The sequence below is a fragment of the Physeter macrocephalus genome, chromosome 11 (genome assembly GCF_002837175.3).
Source record: "Physeter macrocephalus isolate SW-GA chromosome 11, ASM283717v5, whole genome shotgun sequence".
Lineage (NCBI taxonomy): Eukaryota > Metazoa > Chordata > Mammalia > Artiodactyla > Physeteridae > Physeter > Physeter macrocephalus.
Genome location: NC_041224.1, coordinates 115,242,358 through 115,255,815, shown reverse-complemented (window position 1 = coordinate 115,255,815; position 13,458 = coordinate 115,242,358). Strand labels below are relative to the sequence as shown.

Below are 13,458 nucleotides of genomic sequence, written 5' to 3'. Positions count from 1 at the left end.
TAACAAAAAAACAAACAACCTAATCCAAAAATGGGCAGAAGACCTAAACAGACATTCTCTAAAGAAGATATACAGCTTGCCAACAAATACATGAAAGAATGCTCAACATCATTAATCATTAGAGAAATTCAAATCAAAACTACAATGAGATATCATCTCACACCGGTCAGAATGGCCATCATCAAAAAATCTAGAAACAATAAATGCTGGAGAGGGTGTGGAGAAAAGGGAACACTCTTGCACTGTTGGTGGGAATGTAAATTGATACAGCCACTATGGAGAACAGTATGGAGGTTCCTTAAAAAACTAAAAATAGAACTACCATACGACCCAGAAATCCCACTACTGGGCATACACCCTGAGAAAACCATAATTGAAAAAGAGTCATGTACCAAAATCTTCATTGCAGCTCTACTTACAATAGCCAGGACATGGAAGGAACCTAAGTGTCCATCAACAGATGAATGGATAAAGAAGATGTGGCACATATATACAATGAAATATTACTCAGCCATAAAAAGAAACGAAACTGAGTTATTTGTAGTGAGGTGGATGGACTTGGAGTCTGTCATACAGAGTGAAGTAAGTCAGAAGGAGAAAAACAAATACTGTATGCTAACACATATATATGGAATCTAAGAAAAAAAAATGTCATGAATAGCCTAGGGGTCGGACGGAAATAAAACACAGACCTACTAGCGCATGGACTTGAGGATATGGGGAGGGGCAAGGGTAAGCTGGGACAAAGTGAGAGAGTGGCATGGACATATATACACTCCCAAACGTAAAATAGATGGCTAGTGGGAAGCAGCCGCATAGCACAGGGAGATCAGCTCGGTGCTTTGTGACCACCTAGAGGGGTGGGATAGGGAGGGTGGGAGGGAGGGAGTTGCAAGAGGGAAGAGACATGGGAACATATGTATAACTGATACACTTTGTTGTAAAGCAGAAACTAACACACCATTGTAAAGCAATTATACTCCAATAAAGATGTTAAAAACAAACAAACAAACAAGCAAAAAAAACTGTTCTCTGAGAAGCCACCTTAATAGAAGGATTTAGGATTCATTCTTTTTGGTGAGAAACATAGTGGAGCTCCTCTGGAACCCTAAAGTGATTTGTAGCCAAAGAAATTTTATTGGATTCAATAAGCTGTTATTGAAAACCTACTCTATACCAGTTGCTGCTAGGCACATTTATACATTTTAACCTCTTTTAATCCTCAAACCAGCTTTTGAGTGGGCACTTCCCTCAGGTCCATTTTATGGGAGATTGGGACACAGGGTAAATAATTTGCCCCAAGTCCCACTGCTAATAACTGACCAGGTTAAAATACCATTTCAAGGCCTCCAAGTCCAAGCATTCTCATTGCTTCTTTATCATGTACAACATAAGTAGCCCCCAGCTAACCTCATCAGATTGTGTTTATTCTTTATGTACAGATAAAATTAGTCATTCACGATCATTTATGCTAAATGTCCAAATTAACACTACGAGTGTGTGTCAAAGGAATCCAAACTGTTGGTGGGGGCGGGGAAGGAGGGAGGGAGAAGGTTTCTCTCCAGTCCAAGTGATTTGGATCCACACCAGCGTATCTGCCCCTGCTTTCTAGACTCTGTGCTGTGAGAAAGGAGATATCAGGGCGTATAGTAAATGGAGTCTCACCAAACTCCATACCTAATTCTTGCCGGAAAAAAACAGAAGCAGCTAAAAATGTAACCTGTGTTGGATCCCTGCACAAAGCCAGCCTTCACTAGTTATTGCTACATGTTGATCTAGAAGAAATATTTCATTAACTACACTCTTGCTGTAGATTTTATCTAGTTGCCATAGAAACTTTGGAGGAAAAGCTTGTTTTTAACCCTTGGACTAGGTCTGCCACCCAGTTTTATAGCTCTATTTAAGAGCCCCCTTATTTTAAACTCTTCCCCTTCTGCTCTCCTGTTTTCTTCTCCTATGAGACAGCTGGACGGGACCTGTTCATGACCTTCAAACTGCACCTTAGTGTGTTTTGAAGGCACAGTTCCTGAGGGTAGATGGCAATAGCCAACAGAGGTTTTCTGTGTTTATCTGTGAGAAGGGCTCTGGTCATGACAGAATTTTTTTAAGCTGAAGTTTCACTTCATCAAAAATAAAAATGAACTTTCGTATTTCTATCTCCTCTGCCAAGTAAGCTTCCCCACCTAGCCCAAGTCCTTAAAGAAGAAGTAATGAGCCCCACCCAACTCCCCAGACAGCCCCCAAACTGGAAGTGTCTAGTTTCTAGATGCCCTGAGTCCTTTCCTCCCGCAGGCCCCCTCCTCTCTCCTAGAGTTTCCAAGTACACCACTAGGGCTGTGCTTGTCTGCATAGCTTTCCCATCCCTGAGGGATGTATGCATGTATCTCAGAGCAGGAGTCTAGGCTCAGTTTACAGCCAGTTGGCTCCCAGGATGTGAACTCGTAACTGTCTCCATACTAGATGACATCTCTCTAAAGTTGTCCCTTTCTTCTCCTGTCTGGGAGCTCACTGGCACAAATGGAAATTCTCATCTGGTTATAATTGGTTTCGCTCCACAGGAAAGAGGTGGGTGTTGGACAGTGGGTTGTATTTGGTATGTGGGGTGTGGGGGGGTGGGGGCGGGGTCAGTCAAGGCCTGGCCTTGCTCTGGTTTGGAGGGAAGGCTGAGGGCCAGATGTTGGACATTTCTGGAAGTTAGAAAATGTAAGCTGTGGAAGACAGGAAGATTGCTTCCAAGCTCTTTTAATTTTGGTCATGGATGGAGGTGTGGTTGGGTACCATGGCTGAGGATGATCTCACATAAATAACATACTGTCCCTGCCAAGGCAGACATGGTCTCCCAGAGAGGAAGTGGAGGTAGGGCCTCATCTTTGTCCAGGAGCGTGACTGCCACTCCATGGACTTAGCCTCTCAAGGTGAGGATGAAAATTGGGTACAGTGTCCTACTAAGGACTTGGAACTGCCAGGCAATCCCACCTTGCAGGAGTGCACCCACTTGGGAGGACGTCTTGTATTAGCATTCTCCTTCTTGTATTAGCTCTGGGGCTCTGATTATGGAGCCCTAGTAAAAGGCCTGGATGACTCCCGCAGGCATAGGGAAAGATAAAAATTCATTACAAACTGTTCTGTTCCTGTGATTACTAACAAATGAGTGAGATAAGCCAGCTCATCAGTGAAACACTCCCTGGAGATGAAAGGGCTTCAGGGTTGCCAAGACAGGCAGTCTTTCCTTGGTAGAAAGTCCAAAGGTGACCACTGTGGCTGGAGTGCGTACCTACACCTGACTCTAGGCTACCAATATCCAGGTGAGCCCTAGATGTGGGCAAGGAGGAGTTTCAGTTGCATCTATGGACTGCTTGTAGCTACAAACTCCTTGTTTGTCTCATTTCTGAATGCCTCTCACGCTTCAGACAAAGCTTGATGCATATAGTAGATGCTGAGCAAGTGTTTGTTAAATGTATACCAGATTATTGGTTGTTGTCTTTGCTACTCATCATAGATTTCTTTTTTTAAATAACAACTTTATTGAGATATACTTCATAAACCATGAAATTCACCCTTTTAAAGTATACAATTCAGTGGGTTTTAGTGTATTCACAGAATTGTGCAATTATTACCACTATCTAATTTGAGAACATTTTTACCACCTCTCCCCAAAACTCTGTAACCATTAGCCATTCTTCCCTATCCTCTATCCCTCAACCCCTGGCAACCACTAACTCAGTCTCTGTCTCTGACAACAGTTTTCTGATAACTGCATTACACAGTTTTATGTATTTCTGCATAAGCACACAAAGCAAAATGTCTACCCGGTCATGCTCTTCAGAAAGCATTCCCTGTGTTATCCTGGTTCTGACTAATTCAGTCTCATCCTTTCTATCACTTAAAAGAACAGATGGCTTCAGCCTTCTCCAGGCCAAGGCTGAGTCTCTGGATTGCCAAACCAGTTGATGAGCTCTGAAATTCAGCCCAGAATCACAATGAAAGCAAATGTGAAATACCTGGATATCGCCAAACTAATTCAGGCCTATCCCATGCTCTAGCACCATTTAGCAGCTACATGGGTGACCCATTCTGGTGCAATGACTCTTAGCGGAAATGGGATTTGGGGCCTGCCAGGTCAGTGACAGGAGGTCAGGCTTGGTCTGAAAAGGCAGCACTGAAGATGGGCAGTGGCGTCAGCCACGGGACTTCACGTGAGGAAACATCAAGTGCTGTTTTAGGAAGAGGCCTGAAATCTGAGGCCCCAGGTTGTGAGGTGACACTGGGTGTAGGAGGCACAGCCTGAAGCTCTCAAGCCCAGGGCAGAGCTGATTCAGGATGCAGGATGGGCAGCCAACTCCTGAGCTCCGGAATCTGTGCAGGCTGAACAGGGATGGCTCTGAGGACTATTGCCAAATAGCTGGTTGCTACCTCAGTGGGATTTATTAGCCCAGTTCAGCAGTTTTTGCCTGAGAGTGTTTTAAAGGCACCGTGGGAACTTTGACACTGGGAACTGACTCACTGATAGATAATAACATGGAGGAGGTTAGTTCTTCCTTCTGCACTTCCTTCCTTCGACAGCTTAACCTGTTTAGAAAATGAAAGTTGGTGAGAACAATTCTCCAGTTCCAGGAACATCGTGGCAGCTTCCCTTAGAAGAGGTGGCAAGGCTTTGTGATCTGTTTATAGTCAGTTGTTAACATGTGGCTTTTCCAGGCCAGAATGTGAGCTTCTTGCAGAGAGAGTCGGTGTCATTTTCCTTTTTGTATCTCACTGCCTAGAAGTTCTGGCACATAATAACCACTCAGTAAAGACTTATTTAGTGAGTGAATAAATTTCTAGTACCTGTCTCCGTAAAATGTATGTTCCCATTTTTTTTTTCTAACTTCTCAAGGAAATAGGAGGAAACTACTAGTAGCAAAATTTTCTACAGAACTCAATGGCAAAAAGAGTATGCTTTCTCCAAGAATCACTGCATTGAGGAGGGCAATTATGATACAATGTAAATGTGTCCTTTTAAATATGCTACTCTTATCAGGGGAAAAAATGGTACTGCACATCCAAGGGGAAAATATGTGAGCTGAATAAAGAATAAAACAAAACAAAACAAAAACACTTGATGTGAGGCCAGGGAAACAAGCTCTTAAAATGCTGGTGCAGAGACAGCAAGTACCTCACATGCATGTTGACCCCCTTCCTCCCGTGCCCGTGACAGACACCACTAATCAAGTCTAGGCTATTCTTTCCCACCAAACTGAGGCTTAACTTCAGAATCCTTGTCAACACTGTATTTCATGCGGTCATTACTGGGTGGTTGGTGTTGACAAACGTAATATAAGCCATTAGTTATGGCTGAGCTGGAGCGTAGGAAGGACAGGGCGGTGAAAGAGTGTGAGGTCATTTAAGGAAGATGAGAATGGGGCCTGGGAGGAGCCCCAACAGACGGCTGAGATCTGTGGTGTGGCTCAAGCCTTCTATGTAAGTTGTTGGCTGCGTGTAGAACAGTCTCAGCCTAACTCAAGGAATGTCCTGGGGCTGGATCCGAGACCCAGACAGAAAAAGGTCCTGTTTTCCAAGAGGCCAAGCTACGAAGTCAAATCACCTGGCAAAGTCTGTTATCCCAAAGCATGAGTCCGGAAGAGCAGCCAGTTTATTGAAGGAGGAAGGAAACAGCATTAATTCTGCACCAGGCCCCATGAATAATTGAGTCTGCCCAGAAGACATGCCTGTGCTATAAGCTGCTTGTACCCCAAGATCGCCTGCCCATGTGGAAAATGCTAGTGTTATACAATTTGACGGAGCAAACTCCTTCTGCTCCTGGGTTAGGGGTGACACGAGGACAAGGAAGGACGGATTTGTTTCAGAAGTAAAGGGAAGCTGGTAAAGGAAAAAATCTCTCTTTTCCTGTCTTCCCAGGAGGGGACAACAGAAAATTACCTGGGTATAGCTTTTTGTTTGTCAGTAGCACCTTTGTAAACCTGAAATGTTTACATCTATCTTCCCAGCAAAGCTCTGTAGGGCATGGGTTTCAGTTTCTCCTTTGAGGTGGAGGAACTGGAACCCAGACAGGCTGCATGTTGAGTTCTCTGACACACAGGAGACAGCTGGGATCAGCCTTCAGGCTCTTCTGGCTCAAGACTTGTCTAAGCTGACAGTAGAAAACATGATGCCCAATGGTTCATAGCATAAGGTCATCAAAATAGCCCTGAAGAGAGGTAGACAAGAACCACTATGAACCTAAGTTGAGTTTTCTATGGCATTTTTCCTCTGAGAAGCTAGAAGCATTTTCTTGCTTTACATTGAAGGGGCTCAAAAGGTATATATATATATATATATTTTATGTCAATAACAGCCTTCTAATATGCATGCTTGAGTATGGATCAAAAAGAGCCAGTATACAGGCTGGCCCACCCATTCTCAGAGGCAGTGTGGAATAAGAGAAGTTAGGAAGACCTCGATTCCAGCTTTAGCACTTAATAGCTGTGCAGCCTTAGGTAGTTATTTTCACTCTCTGAGCAACCATAAACTTAGGATACAACTATTTACTTCTTAAGGGCTGTCCTGAGGATTAAGGGTATGTAAATAGCTTGACACATAATACATGATCAATAAAGCTAAATCCATCCCTCCTAGGTCAAGATAGAGGCTGGTGGTTTTGTTCTTATAAAGTAGGCAACACAGGAGAAGTCGGTTAGAGATGGTTCTAGACTCTGGGATGTCCAGACATCCAGGCCAAAGCTCTTTCCTCTTCTCCATCTCTCTGCTGCCTCGCCAGCCCATAGGCTCAGGCCGGGGGTGAAGGGGGTGGCGGGGAGGAGATCAAGTGGACTCTGGCTCCCAGGGCCCTGGCTCCTAAATGGAAGCAGGCAGCTGTGTCCTGCCCTCAGGGCTGCTTTTGAGTTTATTTCAAACGAAGCACCATTTGGAGAGAATTAAAATCATCTTTTGGGGAGGTGACAAAAGCATGGAAGTCTGAAGGGGGAGCTGGAATTAAGGAGAGATGAAGCAGGGAGCCACACCACAGAGGACCCTGGTCACCGGAGAATGCTCCAGAAGAGCACCAAAGCTGGTTGCTCAATGAATCCCCTTGGCTCAGAGAACACACACCTGTGTCTCTGTCTCCTCCCGCCCTCAGGAGCCTGGGCTCAGCCTCTGCCAGCTCCCTCAGCCCAGCCCACGGCTTGCCAGGAGGTCAGGTCCAAAACACAACTGCAACAGCATTAGTGAAGGCTGAGCAAACAGCCCCGAAATGATGATGAAAAGCTGAACTGGGGGAGCAGGCAGGCTGTCCGGGAAAGACACCAGGATGATAAATCACGGCAACCAGGCCCCGAGTTCTCTCCAGACCAGGAGCTTCGCTGCGAGTGGGGACACAAGGGAAACGGCTACTCCTCCTGAGCACATTCTGGAAAAGTGGCACCTTTTCTTTTCACGTAATACGTTCATGTGACGGTTGTCAAGACCACGATGAAAAGCCATTAGAGGGAAGTGTGAAAGCAGAACCCTGAGGCCTTAGAGAAGGCAGTCAAAGGCTGGCATATTTTTAAAAACGAATTCTTCCCCAGCGACCCCTGGTACAGTCCTGCCCTCAGCTAAGCCTCCAGCACAGCCTGGCTTCTTTGTCCTGGAGGCACTCGAAGCTCTGCAAGGTAGCTGCCCTTGAACGCCCGCCTGGAAGACAGAAGCATGGTGCTGACGGGAGAAGGTTACCCTCCTGTGCTTGCCGGGGGAGTGAGTAAAAGCTGCACAGGAGCACAGCCCTGGGAAAGGGAAGGTTGGCCGGCAACCTCCACGAGGGGCGCCAGGACAGCAGGATGACCTCCAAAGCCATCTCCTTCCTCCTCATTGGCCATCCAGTCCCTGGCCACTGGTTCCCAGGGTGCAGCCACTTGTACCTTCAGAAGAATCAGACCTGTGGCTTTTGAAAAGCATAAGATGCCTCTAGCTGAGGCCAGCCTGCCATTCCTTTCTCCAAAATGTTTTTCCTTTTCCCCTCTTCCCATTCCTGCATCACCTTAGCCCAGGCCATGTCATCTCATTCTTGGGTAATTGCAATGGCCACAGTGTGGCCTTCTCAGCACAGTTCTCTCCCCTTCAGGTTCTCCTTGCCATGACCATAAGACTTTCTTCCTTCACGACTTTTTTTATCACGAAATTCCCACTCCAAGTTTTACATCAGTATCCTGTCATGCAGTATCTGGAGCCCAGACCCCTCTGCCTGGCTTTCCAAATCCTCCATAATCCAGCTCCAGCTTCTACAGCTCGTGGAGAATCTGGACCTTCTGTTCCAGCTAAGCCAGCCTCCTCCCTGTTCCCTGTTCATGCCAGACTCATCCCCACCTCCACTTCTTATTCCTCCTTTCCGCAGTGCCTGCCTCACCCTCTCTGCCTAATCAAATTCCCCCCCTCCTTCCAGCCCAGCTGCAGTCCCCTTCACTCCTTGCCTTACAGGACTTCCTAGGCCCCCATGCTCTCTCACTCCTCCGAATTTCAGCTGAAATCAGCAGCTCAAAGAGGCTCTTGATGAGCTTCTGATTGTCTCATTTGTCTGGCTCATCTGCAAGGGATTTGAGAGCAGGGCCACTGCTCATATCCTTCAGTGACCTCAGGAGAACCAGGACAGAGCATGGTGTTCACACATAAAAGGGGCACAATTCATACTTGTTGGCTCTACAAAGTAGGGTGACCTTGAATTACAGTGAGATCATTCACTCAACAAATGCCTATTGAATACCTACTGTGTGTCACGATCTGTGCTGGAGATCAAAGTGTGAGAAAGATGGGGAACTAATAGGCCAGTGGGAAACATAGTTAAACAAGCAGTTACAACACAGACTGGCAATGAAGACCCTCTGACGGGGAGAGAATAGCATGCTACAGGGTACAGAACGAGGGCAACTCTTCTCCTAGGCTTGGGACATCATGGAATGCTTCCCATGGTTGGTGTTTCTTAAAATCAGACCTTGAGTTAGCTGGTTATGGGTGCTAGGGAGAATGAAAGAAGAGTATTTTCAAAGAACTGAAAGATTTAATGTGGCTTGATCATTTCTAGGATTGTCACCTTGGCTTTCCTCTATTTACTTAAATGGCCTCTATGCCATAAATAGTTATTAAATGATAATGTAATTATCTGTATCTACTGATCTATCGATTCTATCCATCCATCTATATATTCCTAGCCAAGAACACACAAGTCCTTCGTGCTTGCTAGACATGGAGGAGCACAAGCGTACATATTTTATAGCATCTCTGTAGCTTTCCATTCTTAGGTGCCTGAGATGTTTGGGATAGTGTTTCTCACAAATGGAAGGTGGGGAGGAAGGGGTAAGGGAGAGGGACGGATTGAGCTCTCTCTTACAGAACACTCCAGCCCATTGGTTTCACGCAGTTTATTGCTATTCATAGCATTCCATTTTCGTCCAAAATGTGGGAATGATCTGACTGCCAAGCTATTATGGATAAAATGAAGAGACTGCCTATGTACAAATCTGTATTCTCTTTCTATCACCAAGAGCCAAAGGTCTAAGGCCCATCCCAGCTAGATTTTCACATGTTCAGACTAGCAGGGTAGTTCCTTGAATAGAAAGAAAGCAAGATTTACACATCACCCATTTCTCAGAACAGAGTCACAGCCTGGATGTACTGGCATTTTATTATGCTACTTCTGGATTATTTATTTAATATTGTTTCATTAAATTTTCAAAGAACACAGGTGGTTTTTTTTACCAATAAAACATGGAATGACAGGGTATGAAAATGGACGGTTAAATTCAACTAATATTTTTGTTCCTGAAAGAAGTATAACGTTTGTGTATTTATGTGGGAAAATAGATACTATTTTGTGACCAAAGATCCTTTCAGTCACATTGAGACCATCCTCTCTGTGGACCTGTGAGGACAGCGTGTTGTGCTGCCTAGCAAACTGAGCTCTACCCCGATCTGTCCAAGCACCACAGCCTTCCACTGCCATGCAGAGGGATGGCTGGACCTCAGCATCTTGTGCTAAGTATTCAGGGCACAGACATCAAACTCCTCTTTGTTTTCCACGGGATGGCAAAAGGCTGGGAAACACACTCAGGGCCCCGCACGTCTATTGACTGGTTTGGAAACAGGAAGGCCCTGGCTGCAATATTCAACCGCATTAAATGCCCGGCATTATCCAGAGCCCTGAACATGGGTTCATTGTCTGGCTGGTCTTTGCCTCTGAATGCGCTGGAGAAAGGCCGTGCGTAATTAGGGACCGCCTGGTGAAAAGGGCTTCGCTCACACCACATGCCCAGTTTTTGTCCTTAGAGCAGGGTGTCAATCTGAGAAAGGGTGAGCCCCTAGGGAGAGACATTTATAAACGATTTTCAGGAGGGGTGGCTATCTTGTTACGGTGACTTTGGGGTGTGGAGAAGATTCCTGGTCAGAGTTTAGATTTAGGCCAGGACAGCTGCCAGTGGGAGAACCTAGCAGAACTCTGCTGTTGACAACTGTGCGTGGTGAGCTGTGGGCTCCTGTGCTGGGGCAGGGGGGGGGACTGGGAAATGTTTTTCTAATAAATTCTTCCCAGTCAGATGTGAATCGTTTCCAGGTACTTAGATGACTCAATGACTTAATATTTCATTTTAAACCATGCTCTGCACAGGAAACAAGGCTGACATTACTAGGATTTTTAGTCTTTAGATGTGCCTCATCCAGCCAGGTTGGTTTCAAACCCTGAGGTAGCATTACAGAAATATTTCTTATGAACATTAATAAATAACGCACACTGTTCTTTAGAAAAGCAGAATCAGTCTTTTCAATGGCATGAAACAGCTGTGAAATGAGGAGAATGTGGAGGTTTTCTGCACTCTTTAGCATAAATTCAATCTCTCTGAGTGGAGGGTTTCCCCACCGTATTGCCAGCTTTCATTTGCTAGACCACAAGCCTTCTTTAATTCCCGGACCCTTTAGCTTGTAATTTTTTAAACAGCCAAATACATTCCCTTTCAGGAGGATCCCAATAATCTGAACAAGCTAACAAGCTTTCTTTCCCTATCCTTTGCTCCTAGCATAAATGTGGTTTCTGAGCTGACTCTGGTACCTACCTCAGCAGCTCTGCTTCCCCTGCCCCACAGTCTGGCTGTGGAGACGTAAGCTCAGAGCTTTGGCCAGGCTTGGCTGTGCTGAGACCAGCTGTTGTGATTTAACCATGAACAAACTCAGAACCTTAGCCTTTGAAGAGAACCTGAAAGTCGTTTGGTTCAATGACCTTCCCCAAGTTATCTCCTCTCCAGTTGAAATCCTCACTAATATGCAAGATGGTCTCTGTATCAGTTGACATTGCTAACTGCCATAAAGCTCTCCCACCCACCACCCCAGTGATTCTACTTCAGTCATCCCATTTCCTGTATATATCCTTAGTACAGCCCTCTCTAGAATGATCATAGCTAGTTGCTTATATGTCATTTTCCTCTGCTGAAGTCTTGAAGGCAGTAGCCCTGTCTTATTCATCTTTGTATCCCCATCGAACAAGAGCTGAAAAGAAATGGGCAATTCTTTCACTTAAGCCCTAATTCATCTCACTCTATCAGTCAACCAAACCGATCTATTTAACTATTTCATAGTTCAATCCACATTTCTCCAACTTGTTTGAAAAAATATCATGAAAAAGCCTGTCAAAAAGCCTTCTAAAGCCCAAACATATTCCCCTGATCTTTGGGTTTAATATTTCAGTTTAAAAAGTGGAAATGAACTTGATTTGTGATGATTTCTTTTTACTAAATCCATCTTAGAACCTGGTAATCATGTCTCCCCTGTCTGCATTTTAACAAACTATTTGTTAGATAACCCATTCTAGAAATTTGCCAGTGGCTAATGTGAAGATCACCAGTCTGCAGTTTGCAGAGTCTACCTCTGAAATTTGGGGGTACCAATTTCTCTCCCTCTGACCTGTGGCTATTCATTCCTTGGTAACTTGTTCAAAAACTGTTAAAAAGTTGTTCCTTAATCATATATTTCAATTGTTTTGGTTCCCTGGAAAGTAATTTATCTGGCCTTGGAGACCTGAATGCATTTCAAGTGGCCAGCTGCTCTCAATATCTTTGTCCTCAATTGGGGCTTTACCTCATCTTTCTAGGATGTGTCCTGACCAATGAAGGGAGATAAAAATCAATTCATTCCTGCTCATGGGGATAGTATAACTCTGGGAGGTGGAGCGTGGTGAGAGTCTGGAGCATTCCCGCCAGCTATTGGCAGCGGTGGATTTACTGTGACGCTCATGAAGCTTACCCTTCAGAGTCCCTTACTAATTCTGTATTCTTTTTCTTAAAATTGTTCTGTTAAACTGTGTAACCTTCCAAGCACAGACATATGGATCTGCCCTTGAGTCTTGTGTAAGGTCACATATTATGCTTCTACTGGAAGTGTTCTTATGGGTATTGCAAATAACCGGTCTATCAAAGCAAGAATAGAAATTATAGGGGTGTTTTATGGGCTAACCAGGAGACTTGAAACACTCAGCACTGATACTATCATTTCACCAAGACTTTAGGAAATTCACTTAACCTTACTGTTGTTTCATTCTCTTACCCACAACATGGGGAAAATAATCCTTCTTTCAGTCTTAGTTGATACTCATTCAATGCTGACCCACTATAGGTATACCTCACTTTACAATAATATAAATAAAAAGAAATATTTGTTGACATTATACATATGAAACAGAAAAATTAACCTGGCATAATGAGCATTTATTCTACAAGGGAATTAATTTAATTACTCAGTACTGAATTTTAAAAAAGAATATAAGATTTGCAGTAAGGAGAACTGACTTCTGAACACAAGCCAGGAAGCAGTGGAAGGTTGAGTGTGCCCCTGCACCCTCATGAATCTTAGTTCCTGCATCTGGAAAATGGAGATGACAACACTTCCTCACAAAGATGTTGTGGCAGTTGACACCAAATATACTAAAATGCTCTGTAAACTGTAGAAGTGATTTATAGATGTATGGTGTTATTATTGCCTTAAACCATCAAAATTATGATTGATTTAAAAAATCCAACCTACACAAAATTTCCTGAAGTACAGACTGTACATACTATTGGCAGTCATGTAGGGCAGGAGTTAAAAATTTAGTGAACGACAATGCAAATATCAAATGTTATACAGATAAATATCAGTTTAAAAATCAATAAAATATCCTACCTCAAGAGCACATCTCTCTGATCCAGACCCAACTCTTCCCATTCAGCACAGCAGAAAAGCTAGTGATGTTGGGAGTCATACTGGGAGTTCAGAATCAGTAGACTTGTTATCCGACCTTGTTATGGAATAAACATTCCTTCAGTTCCTTCTTTACTGTGTCCCAAAGTCTGGGATATTTTGTTGATACTTCCCAGCCCAGGAAAATGTCTCTCTAGAGTTCCAAAGTTCTTGCACCTGAGGGTTCTGTCTTCTTTTGTTTACCCATAATATCACAAATTTCCGACTTGAGGATGTCCCTCCATTCAG

At 44.3% G+C, this 13,458-nt stretch overlaps 1 protein-coding gene across 1 annotated transcript in view; it reads right to left on the bottom strand.

The window, feature by feature from the left end:
• Positions 1-13,458, bottom strand: part of NUBPL (NUBP iron-sulfur cluster assembly factor, mitochondrial) — a 402,628-nt gene that overhangs the window by 50,061 nt on the left and 339,109 nt on the right. The window lies entirely within an intron of this gene.